The sequence below is a fragment of the Gadus morhua genome, chromosome 1 (assembly GCF_902167405.1).
Source record: "Gadus morhua chromosome 1, gadMor3.0, whole genome shotgun sequence".
Lineage (NCBI taxonomy): Eukaryota > Metazoa > Chordata > Actinopteri > Gadiformes > Gadidae > Gadus > Gadus morhua.
In genome coordinates, this window is record NC_044048.1 from 533,466 (window position 1) to 553,174 (window position 19,709).

At 43.0% G+C, this 19,709-nt stretch overlaps 24 non-coding genes across 24 annotated transcripts; all 24 read right to left on the minus strand.

Moving 5' to 3' along the window:
• Positions 1-46: 46 nt before the first annotated feature.
• Positions 47-128, minus strand: trnas-cga (transfer RNA serine (anticodon CGA)). Its single transcript has one exon. It is a non-coding gene; the product is annotated as a tRNA-Ser (tRNA).
• A 326-nt stretch (positions 129-454) lies between these two features.
• Positions 455-536, minus strand: trnas-cga (transfer RNA serine (anticodon CGA)). Its single transcript has one exon. It is a non-coding gene; the product is annotated as a tRNA-Ser (tRNA).
• Positions 537-1,186: 650 nt separating this feature from the next.
• trnas-cga (transfer RNA serine (anticodon CGA)) lies at positions 1,187-1,268 on the minus strand. The gene has a single exon. It is a non-coding gene; the product is annotated as a tRNA-Ser (tRNA).
• Positions 1,269-2,091: 823 nt separating this feature from the next.
• On the minus strand, positions 2,092-2,173 carry trnas-cga (transfer RNA serine (anticodon CGA)). Its single transcript has one exon. It is a non-coding gene; the product is annotated as a tRNA-Ser (tRNA).
• A 326-nt stretch (positions 2,174-2,499) lies between these two features.
• Positions 2,500-2,581, minus strand: trnas-uga (transfer RNA serine (anticodon UGA)). The gene has a single exon. It is a non-coding gene; the product is annotated as a tRNA-Ser (tRNA).
• Positions 2,582-3,205: 624 nt separating this feature from the next.
• trnas-cga (transfer RNA serine (anticodon CGA)) lies at positions 3,206-3,287 on the minus strand. Its single transcript has one exon. It is a non-coding gene; the product is annotated as a tRNA-Ser (tRNA).
• Positions 3,288-3,613: 326 nt separating this feature from the next.
• On the minus strand, positions 3,614-3,695 carry trnas-cga (transfer RNA serine (anticodon CGA)). Its single transcript has one exon. It is a non-coding gene; the product is annotated as a tRNA-Ser (tRNA).
• Positions 3,696-4,345: 650 nt separating this feature from the next.
• Positions 4,346-4,427, minus strand: trnas-cga (transfer RNA serine (anticodon CGA)). The gene has a single exon. It is a non-coding gene; the product is annotated as a tRNA-Ser (tRNA).
• Positions 4,428-5,250: 823 nt separating this feature from the next.
• Positions 5,251-5,332, minus strand: trnas-cga (transfer RNA serine (anticodon CGA)). Its single transcript has one exon. It is a non-coding gene; the product is annotated as a tRNA-Ser (tRNA).
• Positions 5,333-5,658: 326 nt separating this feature from the next.
• Positions 5,659-5,740, minus strand: trnas-uga (transfer RNA serine (anticodon UGA)). Its single transcript has one exon. It is a non-coding gene; the product is annotated as a tRNA-Ser (tRNA).
• Positions 5,741-6,364: 624 nt separating this feature from the next.
• trnas-cga (transfer RNA serine (anticodon CGA)) lies at positions 6,365-6,446 on the minus strand. Its single transcript has one exon. It is a non-coding gene; the product is annotated as a tRNA-Ser (tRNA).
• Positions 6,447-6,772: 326 nt separating this feature from the next.
• Positions 6,773-6,854, minus strand: trnas-cga (transfer RNA serine (anticodon CGA)). The gene has a single exon. It is a non-coding gene; the product is annotated as a tRNA-Ser (tRNA).
• A 650-nt stretch (positions 6,855-7,504) lies between these two features.
• On the minus strand, positions 7,505-7,586 carry trnas-cga (transfer RNA serine (anticodon CGA)). Its single transcript has one exon. It is a non-coding gene; the product is annotated as a tRNA-Ser (tRNA).
• Positions 7,587-8,409: 823 nt separating this feature from the next.
• Positions 8,410-8,491, minus strand: trnas-cga (transfer RNA serine (anticodon CGA)). The gene has a single exon. It is a non-coding gene; the product is annotated as a tRNA-Ser (tRNA).
• Positions 8,492-8,817: 326 nt separating this feature from the next.
• Positions 8,818-8,899, minus strand: trnas-uga (transfer RNA serine (anticodon UGA)). Its single transcript has one exon. It is a non-coding gene; the product is annotated as a tRNA-Ser (tRNA).
• Positions 8,900-9,548: 649 nt separating this feature from the next.
• On the minus strand, positions 9,549-9,630 carry trnas-cga (transfer RNA serine (anticodon CGA)). Its single transcript has one exon. It is a non-coding gene; the product is annotated as a tRNA-Ser (tRNA).
• A 326-nt stretch (positions 9,631-9,956) lies between these two features.
• Positions 9,957-10,038, minus strand: trnas-uga (transfer RNA serine (anticodon UGA)). Its single transcript has one exon. It is a non-coding gene; the product is annotated as a tRNA-Ser (tRNA).
• A 624-nt stretch (positions 10,039-10,662) lies between these two features.
• On the minus strand, positions 10,663-10,744 carry trnas-cga (transfer RNA serine (anticodon CGA)). The gene has a single exon. It is a non-coding gene; the product is annotated as a tRNA-Ser (tRNA).
• A 326-nt stretch (positions 10,745-11,070) lies between these two features.
• On the minus strand, positions 11,071-11,152 carry trnas-cga (transfer RNA serine (anticodon CGA)). Its single transcript has one exon. It is a non-coding gene; the product is annotated as a tRNA-Ser (tRNA).
• Positions 11,153-11,802: 650 nt separating this feature from the next.
• trnas-cga (transfer RNA serine (anticodon CGA)) lies at positions 11,803-11,884 on the minus strand. Its single transcript has one exon. It is a non-coding gene; the product is annotated as a tRNA-Ser (tRNA).
• An 823-nt stretch (positions 11,885-12,707) lies between these two features.
• On the minus strand, positions 12,708-12,789 carry trnas-cga (transfer RNA serine (anticodon CGA)). Its single transcript has one exon. It is a non-coding gene; the product is annotated as a tRNA-Ser (tRNA).
• A 326-nt stretch (positions 12,790-13,115) lies between these two features.
• Positions 13,116-13,197, minus strand: trnas-uga (transfer RNA serine (anticodon UGA)). The gene has a single exon. It is a non-coding gene; the product is annotated as a tRNA-Ser (tRNA).
• Positions 13,198-13,847: 650 nt separating this feature from the next.
• trnas-cga (transfer RNA serine (anticodon CGA)) lies at positions 13,848-13,929 on the minus strand. Its single transcript has one exon. It is a non-coding gene; the product is annotated as a tRNA-Ser (tRNA).
• Positions 13,930-14,752: 823 nt separating this feature from the next.
• Positions 14,753-14,834, minus strand: trnas-cga (transfer RNA serine (anticodon CGA)). Its single transcript has one exon. It is a non-coding gene; the product is annotated as a tRNA-Ser (tRNA).
• Positions 14,835-19,709: the final 4,875 nt, after the last annotated feature.

The following is a 19,709-nucleotide window of genomic DNA, read 5'->3' on the forward strand; positions in this document are numbered from 1 at the left end:
CTTTGAGATAATCAAATGAGGACGGAATGGTTCCATTGAAAAGAATCGCTGTGATCAGGATTCGAACCTGCGCGGGGAAACCCAATTGGATTTCGAGTCCAACGCCTTAACCTCTCGGCCATCACAGCTGCAATAAATAGTACACAATGGGAAATTTTAAAAAAGGTCCCTGAGGACAAGCGTTGAAAATATAAAAGTTCTTAAACGCAGAATAAAACATCAGTTCAACCATCTTCATAGAGGTGTATCAACGTGAAACCACAAATTCATTATCATCCTTTATTTCCTTGACCTATATAAATGACAATTTTTTGATTGATTTAGAGTTAATAGCTGTGAGCAAGATTAGAACATATTCGGCGATAACAGCATCGGATTTTGACTACATCTTCTTACCCACCTAGTTTGGGCAGATGTCATGTCAAGAAACTCAACACAGAATATTAACATACAACGCTGTGAGCAGGATTAGAACCGGCACGGGTAACACCCATTGGATTTCGAGTGCAACGCCTTACCCACTCGGCCATCACAGCATAATTGACATGTACCCAAATGGCATTTTATTCAAAAAGAGTCCCAAGGGACCTGGGATAGATTAAAGTGGCCCTTGTTACGCATTGAAACATCCGTTTCCAGCTTCAAACTTCATTTTTGTTTGTCAAATTTACAAGACAAATTTTCCATAACCGGATTAGTTTCTAATAAGATGCCCCTGGTAGAATTTGAACCGGCCCGGATCGAAACCGTTGGATTTTGGATGTAAATTCATTACCCCTCTCTCATCATAAGACCTTTATGAATGAAACAAAGGGAATAACTGTTGGTCAACTTGGATTGGCCTTTAAGAATTTCTCGGGCTTGTCGATTGGTTGATCTAGTCAAAAATCTCAGCAGACAGGTATATGTGAAGTATTTGAGCTTTCGCTATTCCCACTGAGTTTTCGAGTCTAATGCCTTAGACACTGCTTCATAACACATTCATATTTTTGGTGTGAACCCAGATTTTATTGGCAAAAGTTTCCCAATCACATGCAGTGAACAAAGACGGTCCTCAATACCCAGTATAACAAGTGTTTTAACAATCTTCATAGCGGAGGTTCAAATGGAAAGGAATGAATCCACAACTTTAAATTTCTCCTTTGAGATAATCAAATGAGGACGGAATGGTTCCATTGAAAAGAATAGCTGTGAGCAGGAATCGAACCTGCGCGGGGAAACCCCATTGGATTTCGAGTCCAACGCCTTAACCTCTCGGCCATCACAGCGTCAATACATGTATACCAATGGGAAATTTGAAAAAAAGACCCTGATGACAAGCGTTGAAAATATAGAAGTTCTTAAACTCAGAATAAAACATCAGTTCAAACATCTTCATAGAGGTGTATCAACGTGAAACCACAAATTCATTATCATCCTTTATTTCCTTGACCTATATAAATAACAATTTTTGGTCATTTTTTGGCATTTTATTCAAAAAGAGTCCCAAGGGACCTGGGATAGATTAAAGTGGCCCTTGTTATACATTGAAACATCCGTTTCCAGCTTCAAACTTCATTTTTGTTTGTCAAATTTACAAGACAAATTTTCCATAACCGGATTAGTTTCTAATAAGATGCCCCTGGTAGAATTTCAACCGGCCAGGATCGAAACCGTTGGATTTTGGATGTAAATTCATCACCCCTCTCTCATCATAAGACCTTTATGAATGAAACAAAGGGAACATCTGTTGGTCAAGTTGGATTGGCCTTTAAGAATCGCTAGGGCTTGTCGATTGGTTGATCTAGTCAAAAATCTCAGCAGACAGGTATATGTGAAGTATTTGAGCTTTCGCTATTCCCACTGAGTTTTCGAGTCTAATGCCTTAAACACTGCTTCATAACAGATTCATATTTTTGGAGTAAACCCGGATTTTATTGGCAAAGTTTCCCAATTACATGCAGTGAAAAAAGACGGTCCTCAATACCCAGTATAATAAGTGTTTTAACAATCTTCATAGCGGAGGTTCAAAAGTAAAGGAATGAATCCACAACTTTAAATTTCTCCTTTGAGATAATCAAATGAGGACGGAATGATTCCATTGAATAGATTCGCTGTGAGCAGGATTTGAACCTGCGCGGGGAAACCCCATTGGATTTCGAGTCCAACGCCTTAACCTCTCGGCCATCACAGCGGCAATAAATAAAATCCAATGGGAAATTTTAAAAAAGGTCCCAGAGGACAAGCGTTGAAAATATAGAAGTTCTTAAACGCAGAATAAAACATCAGTTCAAACATCTTCATAGAGGTGTATCAACGTGAAACCACAAATTCATTATCATCCTTTATTTCCTTGACCTATATAAATGACAATTTTTTGATTGATTTAGAGTTAATAGCTGTGAGCAAGATTAGAACATATTCGGTGATAACAGCATCGGATTTTGACTACATCTTCTTACCCACCTAGTTTGGGCAGATGTCATGTCAAGAAACTCATCACAGAATATTAACATACAACGCTGTGAGCAGGATTAGAACCTGCGCGGGTAACACCCATTAGATTTCAAGTCCAACGCCTTACCCACTCGGCCAACACAGCACATTTGACACGTACCCAAATGGCATCTTATTCAAAAAGAGTCCCAAGGGACCTGGGATAGATTAAAGAGGCCCTTGTTACGCATTGAAACATCCGTTTCCAGCTTCAAACTTCATTTTTGTTTGTCAAATTTACAAGACAAATTTTCCATAACCGGATTAGTTTCTAATAAGATGCCCCTGGTAGAATTTGAACTGGCCCGGATCGAAACCGTTGGATTTTGGATGTAAATTCATTACCCCTCTCTCATCATTAGACCTTTATGAATGAAACAAAGGGAATATCTGTATTTCTCGGGCTTGTCGATTGGTTGATCTAGTCAAAAATCTCAGCAGACAGGTATATGTGAAGTATTTGAGCTTTCGCTATTCACACAGAGTTTTCGCGTCTAATGCCTTAAACACTGCTTCATAACGCATTCATATTTTTGGTGTGAACCCAGATTTTATTGGCAAAAGTTTCCCAATCACATGCAGTGAACAAAGACGGTCCTCAATACCCAGTATAACAAGTGTTTTAACAATCTTCATAGCGGAGGTTCAAATGGAAAGGAATGAATCCACAACTTTAAATTTCTCCTTTGAGATAATCAAATGAGGACGGAATGGTTCCATTGAAAAGAATCGCTGTGATCAGGATTCGAACCTGCGCGGAGAAACCCCATTGGACTTCGAGTCCAACGCCTTAACCTCTCGGCCATCACAGCTGCAATAAATAGTACACAATGGGAAATTTTAAAAAAGGTCCCTGAGGACAAGCGTTGAAAATATAAAAGTTCTTAAACGCAGAATAAAACATCAGTTCAACCATCTTCATAGAGGTGTATCAACGTGAAACCACAAATTCATTATCATCCTTTATTTCCTTGACCTATATAAATGACAATTTTTTGATTGATTTAGAGTTAATAGCTGTGAGCAAGATTAGAACATATTCGGCGATAACAGCATCGGATTTTGACTACATCTTCTTACCCACCTAGTTTGGGCAGATGTCATGTCAAGAAACTCAACACAGAATATTAACATACAACGCTGTGAGCAGGATTAGAACCGGCACGGGTAACACCCATTGGATTTCGAGTCCAACGCCTTACCCACTCGGCCATCACAGCATAATTGACATGTACCCAAATGGCATTTTATTCAAAAAGAGTCCCAAGGGACCTGGGATAGATTAAAGTGGCCCTTGTTACGCATTGAAACATCCGTTTCCAGCTTCAAACTTCATTTTTGTTTGTCAAATTTACAAGACAAATTTTCCATAACCGGATTAGTTTCTAATAAGATGCCCCTGGTAGAATTTGAACCGGCCCGGATCGAAACCGTTGGATTTTGGATGTAAATTCATTACCCCTCTCTCATCATAAGACCTTTATGAATGAAACAAAGGGAATAACTGTTGGTCAACTTGGATTGGCCTTTAAGAATTTCTCGGGCTTGTCGATTGGTTGATCTAGTCAAAAATCTCAGCAGACAGGTATATGTGAAGTATTTGAGCTTTCGCTATTCCCACTGAGTTTTCGAGTCTAATGCCTTAGACACTGCTTCATAACACATTCATATTTTTGGTGTGAACCCAGATTTTATTGGCAAAAGTTTCCCAATCACATGCAGTGAACAAAGACGGTCCTCAATACCCAGTATAACAAGTGTTTTAACAATCTTCATAGCGGAGGTTCAAATGGAAAGGAATGAATCCACAACTTTAAATTTCTCCTTTGAGATAATCAAATGAGGACGGAATGGTTCCATTGAAAAGAATCGCTGTGAGCAGGAATCGAACCTGCGCGGGGAAACCCCATTGGATTTCGAGTCCAACGCCTTAACCTCTCGGCCATCACAGCGTCAATACATGTATACCAATGGGAAATTTGAAAAAAAGACCCTGATGACAAGCGTTGAAAATATAGAAGTTCTTAAACTCAGAATAAAACATCAGTTCAAACATCTTCATAGAGGTGTATCAACGTGAAACCACAAATTCATTATCATCCTTTATTTCCTTGACCTATATAAATAACAATTTTTGGTCATTTTTTGGCATTTTATTCAAAAAGAGTCCCAAGGGACCTGGGATAGATTAAAGTGGCCCTTGTTATACATTGAAACATCCGTTTCCAGCTTCAAACTTCATTTTTGTTTGTCAAATTTACAAGACAAATTTTCCATAACCGGATTAGTTTCTAATAAGATGCCCCTGGTAGAATTTCAACCGGCCAGGATCGAAACCGTTGGATTTTGGATGTAAATTCATCACCCCTCTCTCATCATAAGACCTTTATGAATGAAACAAAGGGAACATCTGTTGGTCAAGTTGGATTGGCCTTTAAGAATCGCTAGGGCTTGTCGATTGGTTGATCTAGTCAAAAATCTCAGCAGACAGGTATATGTGAAGTATTTGAGCTTTCGCTATTCCCACTGAGTTTTCGAGTCTAATGCCTTAAACACTGCTTCATAACAGATTCATATTTTTGGAGTAAACCCGGATTTTATTGGCAAAGTTTCCCAATTACATGCAGTGAAAAAAGACGGTCCTCAATACCCAGTATAATAAGTGTTTTAACAATCTTCATAGCGGAGGTTCAAAAGTAAAGGAATGAATCCACAACTTTAAATTTCTCCTTTGAGATAATCAAATGAGGACGGAATGATTCCATTGAATAGATTCGCTGTGAGCAGGATTTGAACCTGCGCGGGGAAACCCCATTGGATTTCGAGTCCAACGCCTTAACCTCTCGGCCATCACAGCGGCAATAAATAAAATCCAATGGGAAATTTTAAAAAAGGTCCCAGAGGACAAGCGTTGAAAATATAGAAGTTCTTAAACGCAGAATAAAACATCAGTTCAAACATCTTCATAGAGGTGTATCAACGTGAAACCACAAATTCATTATCATCCTTTATTTCCTTGACCTATATAAATGACAATTTTTTGATTGATTTAGAGTTAATAGCTGTGAGCAAGATTAGAACATATTCGGTGATAACAGCATCGGATTTTGACTACATCTTCTTACCCACCTAGTTTGGGCAGATGTCATGTCAAGAAACTCATCACAGAATATTAACATACAACGCTGTGAGCAGGATTAGAACCTGCGCGGGTAACACCCATTAGATTTCAAGTCCAACGCCTTACCCACTCGGCCAACACAGCACATTTGACACGTACCCAAATGGCATCTTATTCAAAAAGAGTCCCAAGGGACCTGGGATAGATTAAAGAGGCCCTTGTTACGCATTGAAACATCCGTTTCCAGCTTCAAACTTCATTTTTGTTTGTCAAATTTACAAGACAAATTTTCCATAACCGGATTAGTTTCTAATAAGATGCCCCTGGTAGAATTTGAACTGGCCCGGATCGAAACCGTTGGATTTTGGATGTAAATTCATTACCCCTCTCTCATCATTAGACCTTTATGAATGAAACAAAGGGAATATCTGTATTTCTCGGGCTTGTCGATTGGTTGATCTAGTCAAAAATCTCAGCAGACAGGTATATGTGAAGTATTTGAGCTTTCGCTATTCACACAGAGTTTTCGCGTCTAATGCCTTAAACACTGCTTCATAACGCATTCATATTTTTGGTGTGAACCCAGATTTTATTGGCAAAAGTTTCCCAATCACATGCAGTGAACAAAGACGGTCCTCAATACCCAGTATAACAAGTGTTTTAACAATCTTCATAGCGGAGGTTCAAATGGAAAGGAATGAATCCACAACTTTAAATTTCTCCTTTGAGATAATCAAATGAGGACGGAATGGTTCCATTGAAAAGAATCGCTGTGATCAGGATTCGAACCTGCGCGGGGAAACCCCATTGGATTTCGAGTCCAACGCCTTAACCTCTCGGCCATCACAGCTGCAATAAATAGTACACAATGGGAAATTTTAAAAAAGGTCCCTGAGGACAAGCGTTGAAAATATAAAAGTTCTTAAACGCAGAATAAAACATCAGTTCAACCATCTTCATAGAGGTGTATCAACGTGAAACCACAAATTCATTATCATCCTTTATTTCCTTGACCTATATAAATGACAATTTTTTGATTGATTTAGAGTTAATAGCTGTGAGCAAGATTAGAACATATTCGGCGATAACAGCATCGGATTTTGACTACATCTTCTTACCCACCTAGTTTGGGCAGATGTCATGTCAAGAAACTCAACACAGAATATTAACATACAACGCTGTGAGCAGGATTAGAACCGGCACGGGTAACACCCATTGGATTTCGAGTCCAACGCCTTACCCACTCGGCCATCACAGCATAATTGACATGTACCCAAATGGCATTTTATTCAAAAAGAGTCCCAAGGGACCTGGGATAGATTAAAGTGGCCCTTGTTACGCATTGAAACATCCGTTTCCAGCTTCAAACTTCATTTTTGTTTGTCAAATTTACAAGACAAATTTTCCATAACCGGATTAGTTTCTAATAAGATGCCCCTGGTAGAATTTGAACCGGCCCGGATCGAAACCGTTGGATTTTGGATGTAAATTCATTACCCCTCTCTCATCATAAGACCTTTATGAATGAAACAAAGGGAATAACTGTTGGTCAACTTGGATTGGCCTTTAAGAATTTCTCGGGCTTGTCGATTGGTTGATCTAGTCAAAAATCTCAGCAGGCAGGTATATGTGAAGTATTTGAGCTTTCGCTATTCCCACTGAGTTTTCGAGTCTAATGCCTTAGACACTGCTTCATAACACATTCATATTTTTGGTGTGAACCCAGATTTTATTGGCAAAAGTTTCCCAATCACATGCAGTGAACAAAGACGGTCCTCAATACCCAGTATAACAAGTGTTTTAACAATCTTCATAGCGGAGGTTCAAATGGAAAGGAATGAATCCACAACTTTAAATTTCTCCTTTGAGATAATCAAATGAGGACGGAATGGTTCCATTGAAAAGAATCGCTGTGAGCAGGAATCGAACCTGCGCGGGGAAACCCCATTGGATTTCGAGTCCAACGCCTTAACCTCTCGGCCATCACAGCGTCAATACATGTATACCAATGGGAAATTTGAAAAAAAGACCCTGATGACAAGCGTTGAAAATATAGAAGTTCTTAAACTCAGAATAAAACATCAGTTCAAACATCTTCATAGAGGTGTATCAACGTGAAACCACAAATTCATTATCATCCTTTATTTCCTTGACCTATATAAATAACAATTTTTGGTCATTTTTTGGCATTTTATTCAAAAAGAGTCCCAAGGGACCTGGGATAGATTAAAGTGGCCCTTGTTATACATTGAAACATCCGTTTCCAGCTTCAAACTTCATTTTTGTTTGTCAAATTTACAAGACAAATTTTCCATAACCGGATTAGTTTCTAATAAGATGCCCCTGGTAGAATTTCAACCGGCCAGGATCGAAACCGTTGGATTTTGGATGTAAATTCATCACCCCTCTCTCATCATAAGACCTTTATGAATGAAACAAAGGGAACATCTGTTGGTCAAGTTGGATTGGCCTTTAAGAATCGCTAGGGCTTGTCGATTGGTTGATCTAGTCAAAAATCTCAGCAGACAGGTATATGTGAAGTATTTGAGCTTTCGCTATTCCCACTGAGTTTTCGAGTCTAATGCCTTAAACACTGCTTCATAACAGATTCATATTTTTGGAGTAAACCCGGATTTTATTGGCAAAGTTTCCCAATTACATGCAGTGAAAAAAGACGGTCCTCAATACCCAGTATAATAAGTGTTTTAACAATCTTCATAGCGGAGGTTCAAAAGTAAAGGAATGAATCCACAACTTTAAATTTCTCCTTTGAGATAATCAAATGAGGACGGAATGATTCCATTGAATAGATTCGCTGTGAGCAGGATTTGAACCTGCGCGGGGAAACCCCATTGGATTTCGAGTCCAACGCCTTAACCTCTCGGCCATCACAGCGGCAATAAATAAAATCCAATGGGAAATTTTAAAAAAGGTCCCAGAGGACAAGCGTTGAAAATATAGAAGTTCTTAAACGCAGAATAAAACATCAGTTCAAACATCTTCATAGAGGTGTATCAACGTGAAACCACAAATTCATTATCATCCTTTATTTCCTTGACCTATATAAATGACAATTTTTTGATTGATTTAGAGTTAATAGCTGTGAGCAAGATTAGAACATATTCGGCGATAACAGCATCAGATTTTGACTACATCTTCTTACCCACCTAGTTTGGGCAGATGTCATTTCAAGAAACTCAACACAGAATATTAACATACAACGCTGTGAGCAAGATTAGAACCTGCACGGGTAACACCCATTGGATTTCAAGTCCAACGCCTTACCCACTCGGCCATCACAGCACAATTGACACATACCCAAATGGCATTTTATTCAAAAAGAGTCCCAAGGGACCTGGGATAGATTAAAGTGGCCCTTGTTATACATTGAAACATCCGTTTCCAGCTTCAAACTTCATTTTTGTTTGTCAAATTTACAAGACAAATTTTCCATAACCGGATTAGTTTCTAATAAGATGCCCCTGGTAGAATTTCAACCGGCCAGGATCGAAACCGTTGGATTTTGGATGTAAATTCATCACCCCTCTCTCATCATAAGACCTTTATGAATGAAACAAAGGGAACATCTGTTGGTCAAGTTGGATTGGCCTTTAAGAATCGCTAGGGCTTGTCGATTGGTTGATCTAGTCAAAAATCTCAGCAGACAGGTATATGTGAAGTATTTGAGCTTTCGCTATTCCCACTGAGTTTTCGAGTCTAATGCCTTAAACACTGCTTCATAACAGATTCATATTTTTGGAGTAAACCCGGATTTTATTGGCAAAGTTTCCCAATTACATGCAGTGAAAAAAGACGGTCCTCAATACCCAGTATAATAAGTGTTTTAACAATCTTCATAGCGGAGGTTCAAAAGTAAAGGAATGAATCCACAACTTTAAATTTCTCCTTTGAGATAATCAAATGAGGACGGAATGATTCCATTGAATAGATTCGCTGTGAGCAGGATTTGAACCTGCGCGGGGAAACCCCATTGGATTTCGAGTCCAACGCCTTAACCTCTCGGCCATCACAGCGGCAATAAATAAAATCCAATGGGAAATTTTAAAAAAGGTCCCAGAGGACAAGCGTTGAAAATATAGAAGTTCTTAAACGCAGAATAAAACATCAGTTCAAACATCTTCATAGAGGTGTATCAACGTGAAACCACAAATTCATTATCATCCTTTATTTCCTTGACCTATATAAATGACAATTTTTTGATTGATTTAGAGTTAATAGCTGTGAGCAAGATTAGAACATATTCGGTGATAACAGCATCGGATTTTGACTACATCTTCTTACCCACCTAGTTTGGGCAGATGTCATGTCAAGAAACTCATCACAGAATATTAACATACAACGCTGTGAGCAGGATTAGAACCTGCGCGGGTAACACCCATTAGATTTCAAGTCCAACGCCTTACCCACTCGGCCAACACAGCACATTTGACACGTACCCAAATGGCATCTTATTCAAAAAGAGTCCCAAGGGACCTGGGATAGATTAAAGAGGCCCTTGTTACGCATTGAAACATCCGTTTCCAGCTTCAAACTTCATTTTTGTTTGTCAAATTTACAAGACAAATTTTCCATAACCGGATTAGTTTCTAATAAGATGCCCCTGGTAGAATTTGAACTGGCCCGGATCGAAACCGTTGGATTTTGGATGTAAATTCATTACCCCTCTCTCATCATTAGACCTTTATGAATGAAACAAAGGGAATATCTGTATTTCTCGGGCTTGTCGATTGGTTGATCTAGTCAAAAATCTCAGCAGACAGGTATATGTGAAGTATTTGAGCTTTCGCTATTCACACAGAGTTTTCGCGTCTAATGCCTTAAACACTGCTTCATAACGCATTCATATTTTTGGTGTGAACCCAGATTTTATTGGCAAAAGTTTCCCAATCACATGCAGTGAACAAAGACGGTCCTCAATACCCAGTATAACAAGTGTTTTAACAATCTTCATAGCGGAGGTTCAAATGGAAAGGAATGAATCCACAACTTTAAATTTCTCCTTTGAGATAATCAAATGAGGACGGAATGGTTCCATTGAAAAGAATCGCTGTGATCAGGATTCGAACCTGCGCGGGGAAACCCCATTGGATTTCGAGTCCAACGCCTTAACCTCTCGGCCATCACAGCTGCAATAAATAGTACACAATGGGAAATTTTAAAAAAGGTCCCTGAGGACAAGCGTTGAAAATATAAAAGTTCTTAAACGCAGAATAAAACATCAGTTCAACCATCTTCATAGAGGTGTATCAACGTGAAACCACAAATTCATTATCATCCTTTATTTCCTTGACCTATATAAATGACAATTTTTTGATTGATTTAGAGTTAATAGCTGTGAGCAAGATTAGAACATATTCGGCGATAACAGCATCGGATTTTGACTACATCTTCTTACCCACCTAGTTTGGGCAGATGTCATGTCAAGAAACTCAACACAGAATATTAACATACAACGCTGTGAGCAGGATTAGAACCGGCACGGGTAACACCCATTGGATTTCGAGTCCAACGCCTTACCCACTCGGCCATCACAGCATAATTGACATGTACCCAAATGGCATTTTATTCAAAAAGAGTCCCAAGGGACCTGGGATAGATTAAAGTGGCCCTTGTTACGCATTGAAACATCCGTTTCCAGCTTCAAACTTCATTTTTGTTTGTCAAATTTACAAGACAAATTTTCCATAACCGGATTAGTTTCTAATAAGATGCCCCTGGTAGAATTTGAACCGGCCCGGATCGAAACCGTTGGATTTTGGATGTAAATTCATTACCCCTCTCTCATCATAAGACCTTTATGAATGAAACAAAGGGAATAACTGTTGGTCAACTTGGATTGGCCTTTAAGAATTTCTCGGGCTTGTCGATTGGTTGATCTAGTCAAAAATCTCAGCAGGCAGGTATATGTGAAGTATTTGAGCTTTCGCTATTCCCACTGAGTTTTCGAGTCTAATGCCTTAGACACTGCTTCATAACACATTCATATTTTTGGTGTGAACCCAGATTTTATTGGCAAAAGTTTCCCAATCACATGCAGTGAACAAAGACGGTCCTCAATACCCAGTATAACAAGTGTTTTAACAATCTTCATAGCGGAGGTTCAAATGGAAAGGAATGAATCCACAACTTTAAATTTCTCCTTTGAGATAATCAAATGAGGACGGAATGGTTCCATTGAAAAGAATCGCTGTGAGCAGGAATCGAACCTGCGCGGGGAAACCCCATTGGATTTCGAGTCCAACGCCTTAACCTCTCGGCCATCACAGCGTCAATACATGTATACCAATGGGAAATTTGAAAAAAAGACCCTGATGACAAGCGTTGAAAATATAGAAGTTCTTAAACTCAGAATAAAACATCAGTTCAAACATCTTCATAGAGGTGTATCAACGTGAAACCACAAATTCATTATCATCCTTTATTTCCTTGACCTATATAAATAACAATTTTTGGTCATTTTTTGGCATTTTATTCAAAAAGAGTCCCAAGGGACCTGGGATAGATTAAAGTGGCCCTTGTTATACATTGAAACATCCGTTTCCAGCTTCAAACTTCATTTTTGTTTGTCAAATTTACAAGACAAATTTTCCATAACCGGATTAGTTTCTAATAAGATGCCCCTGGTAGAATTTCAACCGGCCAGGATCGAAACCGTTGGATTTTGGATGTAAATTCATCACCCCTCTCTCATCATAAGACCTTTATGAATGAAACAAAGGGAACATCTGTTGGTCAAGTTGGATTGGCCTTTAAGAATCGCTAGGGCTTGTCGATTGGTTGATCTAGTCAAAAATCTCAGCAGACAGGTATATGTGAAGTATTTGAGCTTTCGCTATTCCCACTGAGTTTTCGAGTCTAATGCCTTAAACACTGCTTCATAACAGATTCATATTTTTGGAGTAAACCCGGATTTTATTGGCAAAGTTTCCCAATTACATGCAGTGAAAAAAGACGGTCCTCAATACCCAGTATAATAAGTGTTTTAACAATCTTCATAGCGGAGGTTCAAAAGTAAAGGAATGAATCCACAACTTTAAATTTCTCCTTTGAGATAATCAAATGAGGACGGAATGATTCCATTGAATAGATTCGCTGTGAGCAGGATTTGAACCTGCGCGGGGAAACCCCATTGGATTTCGAGTCCAACGCCTTAACCTCTCGGCCATCACAGCGGCAATAAATAAAATCCAATGGGAAATTTTAAAAAAGGTCCCAGAGGACAAGCGTTGAAAATATAGAAGTTCTTAAACGCAGAATAAAACATCAGTTCAAACATCTTCATAGAGGTGTATCAACGTGAAACCACAAATTCATTATCATCCTTTATTTCCTTGACCTATATAAATGACAATTTTTTGATTGATTTAGAGTTAATAGCTGTGAGCAAGATTAGAACATATTCGGCGATAACAGCATCAGATTTTGACTACATCTTCTTACCCACCTAGTTTGGGCAGATGTCATTTCAAGAAACTCAACACAGAATATTAACATACAACGCTGTGAGCAAGATTAGAACCTGCACGGGTAACACCCATTGGATTTCAAGTCCAACGCCTTACCCACTCGGCCATCACAGCACAATTGACACATACCCAAATGGCATTTTATTCAAAAAGAGTCCCAAGGGACCTGGGATAGATTAAAGTGGCCCTTGTTACGCATTGAAACATCCGTTTCCAGCTTCAAACTTCATTTTTGTTTGTCAAATTTACAAGACAAATTTTCCATAACCGGATTAGTTTCTAATAAGATGCCCCTGGTAGAATTTGAACCGGCCCGGATCGAAACCGTTGGATTTTGGATGTAAATTCATTACCCCTCTCTCATCATAAGACCTTTATGAATGAAACAAAGGGAATAACTGTTGGTCAACTTGGATTGGCCTTTAAGAATTTCTCGGGCTTGTCGATTGGTTGATCTAGTCAAAAATCTCAGCAGACAGGTATATGTGAAGTATTTGAGCTTTCGCTATTCCCACTGAGTTTTCGAGTCTAATGCCTTAGACACTGCTTCATAACACATTCATATTTTTGGTGTGAACCCAGATTTTATTGGCAAAAGTTTCCCAATCACATGCAGTGAACAAAGACGGTCCTCAATACCCAGTATAACAAGTGTTTTAACAATCTTCATAGCGGAGGTTCAAATGGAAAGGAATGAATCCACAACTTTAAATTTCTCCTTTGAGATAATCAAATGAGGACGGAATGGTTCCATTGAAAAGAATCGCTTTGAGCAGGAATCAAACCTGCGCGGGGAAACCCCATTGGATTTCGAGTCCAACGCCTTAACCTCTCGGCCATCACAGCGTCAATACATGTATACCAATGGGAAATTTGAAAAAAAGACCCTGATGACAAGCGTTGAAAATATAGAAGTTCTTAAACTCAGAATAAAACATCAGTTCAAACATCTTCATAGAGGTGTATCAACGTGAAACCACAAATTCATTATCATCCTTTATTTCCTTGACCTATATAAATAACAATTTTTGGTCATTTTTTGGCATTTTATTCAAAAAGAGTCCCAAGGGACCTGGGATAGATTAAAGTGGCCCTTGTTATACATTGAAACATCCGTTTCCAGCTTCAAACTTCATTTTTGTTTGTCAAATTTACAAGACAAATTTTCCATAACCGGATTAGTTTCTAATAAGATGCCCCTGGTAGAATTTCAACCGGCCAGGGTCGAAACCGTTGGATTTTGGATGTAAATTCATCACCCCTCTCTCATCATAAGACCTTTATGAATGAAACAAAGGGAACATCTGTTGGTCAAGTTGGATTGGCCTTTAAGAATCGCTAGGGCTTGTCGATTGGTTGATCTAGTCAAAAATCTCAGCAGACAGGTATATGTGAAGTATTTGAGCTTTCGCTATTCCCACTGAGTTTTCGAGTCTAATGCCTTAAACACTGCTTCATAACAGATTCATATTTTTGGAGTAAACCCGGATTTTATTGGCAAAGTTTCCCAATTACATGCAGTGAAAAAAGACGGTCCTCAATACCCAGTATAATAAGTGTTTTAACAATCTTCATAGCGGAGGTTCAAAAGTAAAGGAATGAATCCACAACTTTAAATTTCTCCTTTGAGATAATCAAATGAGGACGGAATGGTTCCATTGAATAGATTCGCTGTGAGCAGGATTTGAACCTGCGCGGGGAAACCCCATTGGATTTCGAGTCCAACGCCTTAACCTCTCGGCCATCACAGCGGCAATAATTAAAATCCAATGGGAAATTTTAAAAAAGGTCCCAGAGGACAAGCGTTGAAAATATAGAAGTTCTTAAACGCAGAATAAAACATCAGTTCAAACATCTTCATAGAGGTGTATCAACGTGAAACCACAAATTCATTATCATCCTTTATTTCCTTGACCTATATAAATGACAATTTTTTGATTGATTTAGAGTTAATAGCTGTGAGCAAGATTAGAACATATTCGGCGATAACAGCATCGGATTTTGACTACATCTTCTTACCCACCTAGTTTGGGCAGATGTCATGTCAAGAAACTCATCACAGAATATTAACATACAACGCTGTGAGCAGGATTAGAACGATAGTTATGTTATTATAACTCTAGTTCTATGATTGTAGGCATAGCCGTCTAGGCTTCGCCTTATGGGCTTGTCCCGTGCGCGCGCTTGCGCGCGCTCAAAATTCAAACTATGCACCTATCAGCGTGGGCACCGCCCACATTTCCCACGGTATCGTGTCTATATAACGCGGTGTATACCGTCGCTCATCCTCCACGCTTTTCTTTCAGCATTTGGAGGGTACAGCAGGTGGGAAACTAGACGGCTACGCCTACAATCATAGAACTAGAGTTATAATAACATAACTATCGTTCTATTTCATGTAGGCTACGCCGTCTAGGCTTCGCCTTATGGGCTAAGGTGAAGCTGCGAGCGGAGCCCGATCAATGTACTCCTGCTGGACCCCAGTCAAAACGACCTAAGTCACCAGAGCACATTAAGACTCAAAAAGCCAAGGAAGTGTAAAACACAACAGCTTTATAAAAACTAATTCCTCCTAGATCAAGCAAGGCAATGATCAAGGGAGAAAAAAGTGAGTCTGTAAAGACTCCGGCTCTATTCCGTGCTTCATGGAACCCATGAAAAGGAAAAGAAAAACCAGAGCAACACGGTTTCCATTAGGTCCGCTACCACCGGGGGCGGAGCTACCGAATTCGGCTCTTCAATAATGGGACTCTCTCGGCCGTTTCTTATTTGAAGAAAACGGCGGGAGTGCCTCACTGGTAAACAAAACCACCAGACAATTGGCGAGCCAATAGAAAACCCCCTAGCCTTGTTTTTCATTTGAAAAAAGGTGGGAGAGTAAGAGACTGGTAATCAAGACCAACTCGCCAGCCGGCGAGAGGAAATCCAACCACGCCGCTTTAAAGAACATGTCTATATTCTTAAGCCGTAAAAGGGGTCCCGGACTCTAGCACAGAGTTGCCGAGTGAGCCCCTGGACATGTCTAACATGTAAAAACGGACAAAGGGGCCGGGGGAAGACCAAGACGCAGCCGCGCAGATGTCTTCCACCGAAACGCCCTTGAGTAGAGCCGTTGAAGCGGCCACGCTCCGTGTGGAGTGAGCTTTAACGCCCAACGGTGGCGCCAAGCCCTGCCGAGAGTAGGCTAGGCAAACACCCTCACATACCCAGCGAGAAAACCGCTGCTTAGAGAGAGCGCGGCCCCTGCTAGCGTCGCTATAACACACAAACAACTGTTGTGTGGAGCGGAACGCTGCCGAGCGATTCACGTACATAGCCAACGCCCGAACCGGGCACAGGAGATGCAACTCCGCCTCCGCCTCACTAGAATGAGGCGGGGGGTGAAAAGCCTTAAGCACAATATCCCTCGACCGAAAATAACTATTAATGTTCTTCGGGAGGAACGCAGGATTAGGTCTGAGCAACGCGAAGGAGCTGTCCTCGTTTAGCAACAAGCAACTCGGGCTGACAGACAGAGCGGTTAGCTCACCGGCCCGCTTGGCAGAAACCAAGGCCAACAAGAGCGCCGTCTTGAATGACAGGGCATCCAAAGGGGCCTGGGAGAGAGGCTCGAAAGGATCCCTGGACAATCCGCGCAACACGGTGGGGAGATCCCAGCGTGGTGTAAGCACGCGTGAAACAGGCCTAACCCGTCTAGCCCCACGCAAGAATCTCTTGACCAGTGGATGGCTGAAGATCGGTCCACCATCACAGCCTGCATGGCCAGCCGAAACGGCTGCCGCATAGACCTTGATAGTGGAGAAGGCCAAACCTTTTTCCAATAAGTTTTGCAGAAACGAAAGCACGCTTCCCACCTCGCATTGAGATGGGACAGCGTGGTTCGTCTCACACCAATTAGAGAAGGCGCACCACTTCGCCGCATAGAGGGAAGAAGTAGAAGGCGCACGAGCACTCTGAATAGTGTTGATAACCGTCTCAGGCAAACCTTTGCCCTGCAGGATCAACCTCTCAGGAGCCAAACCAACAGCCGTCCCGAGACATCGGGCGGGTGGTGCACCGTCCCGTGGGCCTGTGAAAGCGCATCCGGCCTGAATGGTACTGGCCAAGGCGCCGACCGCGAGAGCGCGGCAAGCTCTGGAAACCACAGAGCTGCACGGTTCTCCGGGGCCACTAATATCAGGGACAGTCTCTCCTGTCTGACCCGTTCCAGAAGAGGAAGGATCAGCTGGAGCGGGGGAAACGCATACAAGAGAGTCCGCGGCCAAGGTGTGTGTGCCAACGCATCTACCCCCAACGGGGGAAGATCCCGAGGGCTGAGGGAGAACCACCACCTGCAGTGCGTGTTCTCCCGGGACGCGAAGAGGTCCACCTGCGCTGTCCCGAACCTCTGCCAGATCAGTCTGACAATGTCGGGATGTAACCGCCACTCGTCTCGGCGGGGACCGCCTCGAGACATGAGGTCCGCCCCAAAGTTCTGGGCGCCCGCGATATGCAGGGCTCTCAGACTGCGGAGATACTGATGAGCCCAAAGCCAGAGCTCGACCGCCTTTCGGTGGAGAGCAGGGGAGCGGACTCCCCCCTGTCTGTTGATGTACGCCGCCGCCGACACGCTGTCTGTCCTGATCAGAACGTGGCGGCCGCGCACCAGGTGAAAGAAATGCAACAGCACTTTCCTCACAGCGTCGAGCTCCAACACATTTATGTGTGCTGTAGGGGGCGTGCGCCACTCGTCTCGGACCGAGTGAGAGAGGCACGTTCCTCCCCAACCCGTCAACGAGGCGTCCGTGAAGACCACTACGTAGGACGCCACCCTGCCCAGTGGAACACCCTTGAGAAGGGCGGAGGGTCCTTTCCAATATTCCAGGTCTGGCGACACCGAACGGGGGACGAGGAGCACCCTGAGCTTGTGTCGCCTGGGGTCCAACCGTTGGCGAGCAAACCACCGCTGGAGTCTGCGCATAAAAAGCAGACCCAGGGGGACCACGGGGTGGGCAGCTGCCATCAGCCCCAACAGGCGCATGGTGGACAGTGCGGTCACGTTTCTGCGAACGTGAAAACGGGAGAGCGCCGACAGGATGGCGTCTCGCCGAGGAGGCGAAAGCATCGCAGTCATGGTGGCTGAGTCTAGGCAGAGCCCCAAGTAGACTGTCTGCCGGCTGGGGAGCGGGGAGCTCTTCTCCCAGTTGATGGCAAAACCCAGGAAGGAGAGATGGTTTATCACCAACATGGTGTCCCTTCTCGCGGTCTCTTCTGAGTTGCTCAGAATAAGCAGATCGTCTAGGTAGAAGAGAATCCTCTTTCCCTGACGTCTGAGCGGTTCCAACGCCGTCTCCACACACTTCGAGAAGGTGCGCGGCGCCAGGGAATAGCCGAACGGCAGACACTGGTACTCGTACGCCATCCCCATAAAGGCAAAGCGGAGAAACTTCCTGTGCGCCTGCCGAACAGGGACGTGGAAGTAAGCATCCTTGAGATCCAGGGATGTGAACCAATCGTCCTCTCTCACACACCGGAACAATGCTCCGACCGTGAGCATTCTGAACTTCCTCGTGGCAACGAATCTGTTGAACACGCGAAGATCCAGAATAGGTCTCATTTCCCCTGACTTCTTGGAAACCAGGAAGTAGCGGGAATAAAAACCTAGGTGAGACTCGTTGGGGGGAACGACAGTGATGGCCCCCTTTACCAAGAGACGTGCCACCTCTGCTGCCAGAGCCGTGCTCGCAGCCGGGTCCCGTAGCGTGGTCTCCACCAACCCCATAAAGGGTGGGGGACGACGCTTGAACTGTATGGGATGGCCCCATCTCAACGTGGTGTCCAACCACGATGGCAGAACGCACCGCTCTTGCCAACACGCATAGCGGTTGGAGAGAGGGCGAGCCGACAGCTGAGGAAGACCGTCCAGGAATAACCCGTATTCCTCTGCCCCTACCGCCTTCACACTGCGTGTGGACCAAGGGGGGCTTCCCACGAAAGGGAGGAGGCTCAGCGAGCGTAGGAGACGTACCACAACTAGCAGTTGTAAAAACAACGAGCTGTCTAGACGTCGCGCTCGTGCCCGCTGAACAGGGAGCGAGCCGTCCGGCCGCAGCACCTGTGCGCATGCGCTGTCCGCAGGCTGTAGCCACAGCGCGCGGACCCATCTCCTCACCTATAATGTGGGGAACCAGGAGACCGTGCAACGAGTCTCTGATCCGTCCACGAGGCTCCAAGGGACGCCGCTTCTTAGAAGCAGGTGAACCAGAGGCCATGTGAACACGCCGTCCGACCGCCACCCTACAGCCACCGGGCTGAGAGGGGGAAAGAGGCAACATGGAGGAGCGCACCACAAGCGTAGGGCGCAGGTGGCCTGGGGAATATCGCTCTTTAGGTACCATGTACTGCCGTTCGGCCGAACGGTCTTTACTCTTTTCTTTAATAGGGAAAGAAAAAGTAGGAGCAAGCGTCCGGAACTTCCCGGTCCGTGGCGGCTGCGGCTGCTGCACCGGGGCTGGAGTCGGAGGCGGCCCCATGGAACGCTGGGACCGGCCTAGACCCCGCTTCCTCTCAGCCTGCTGGCGGGAGGAGCCCGTGAGAATCGTCCCGAACCGGGAACGATCCTCACGGACTGACTGCTGGTGCGCGAG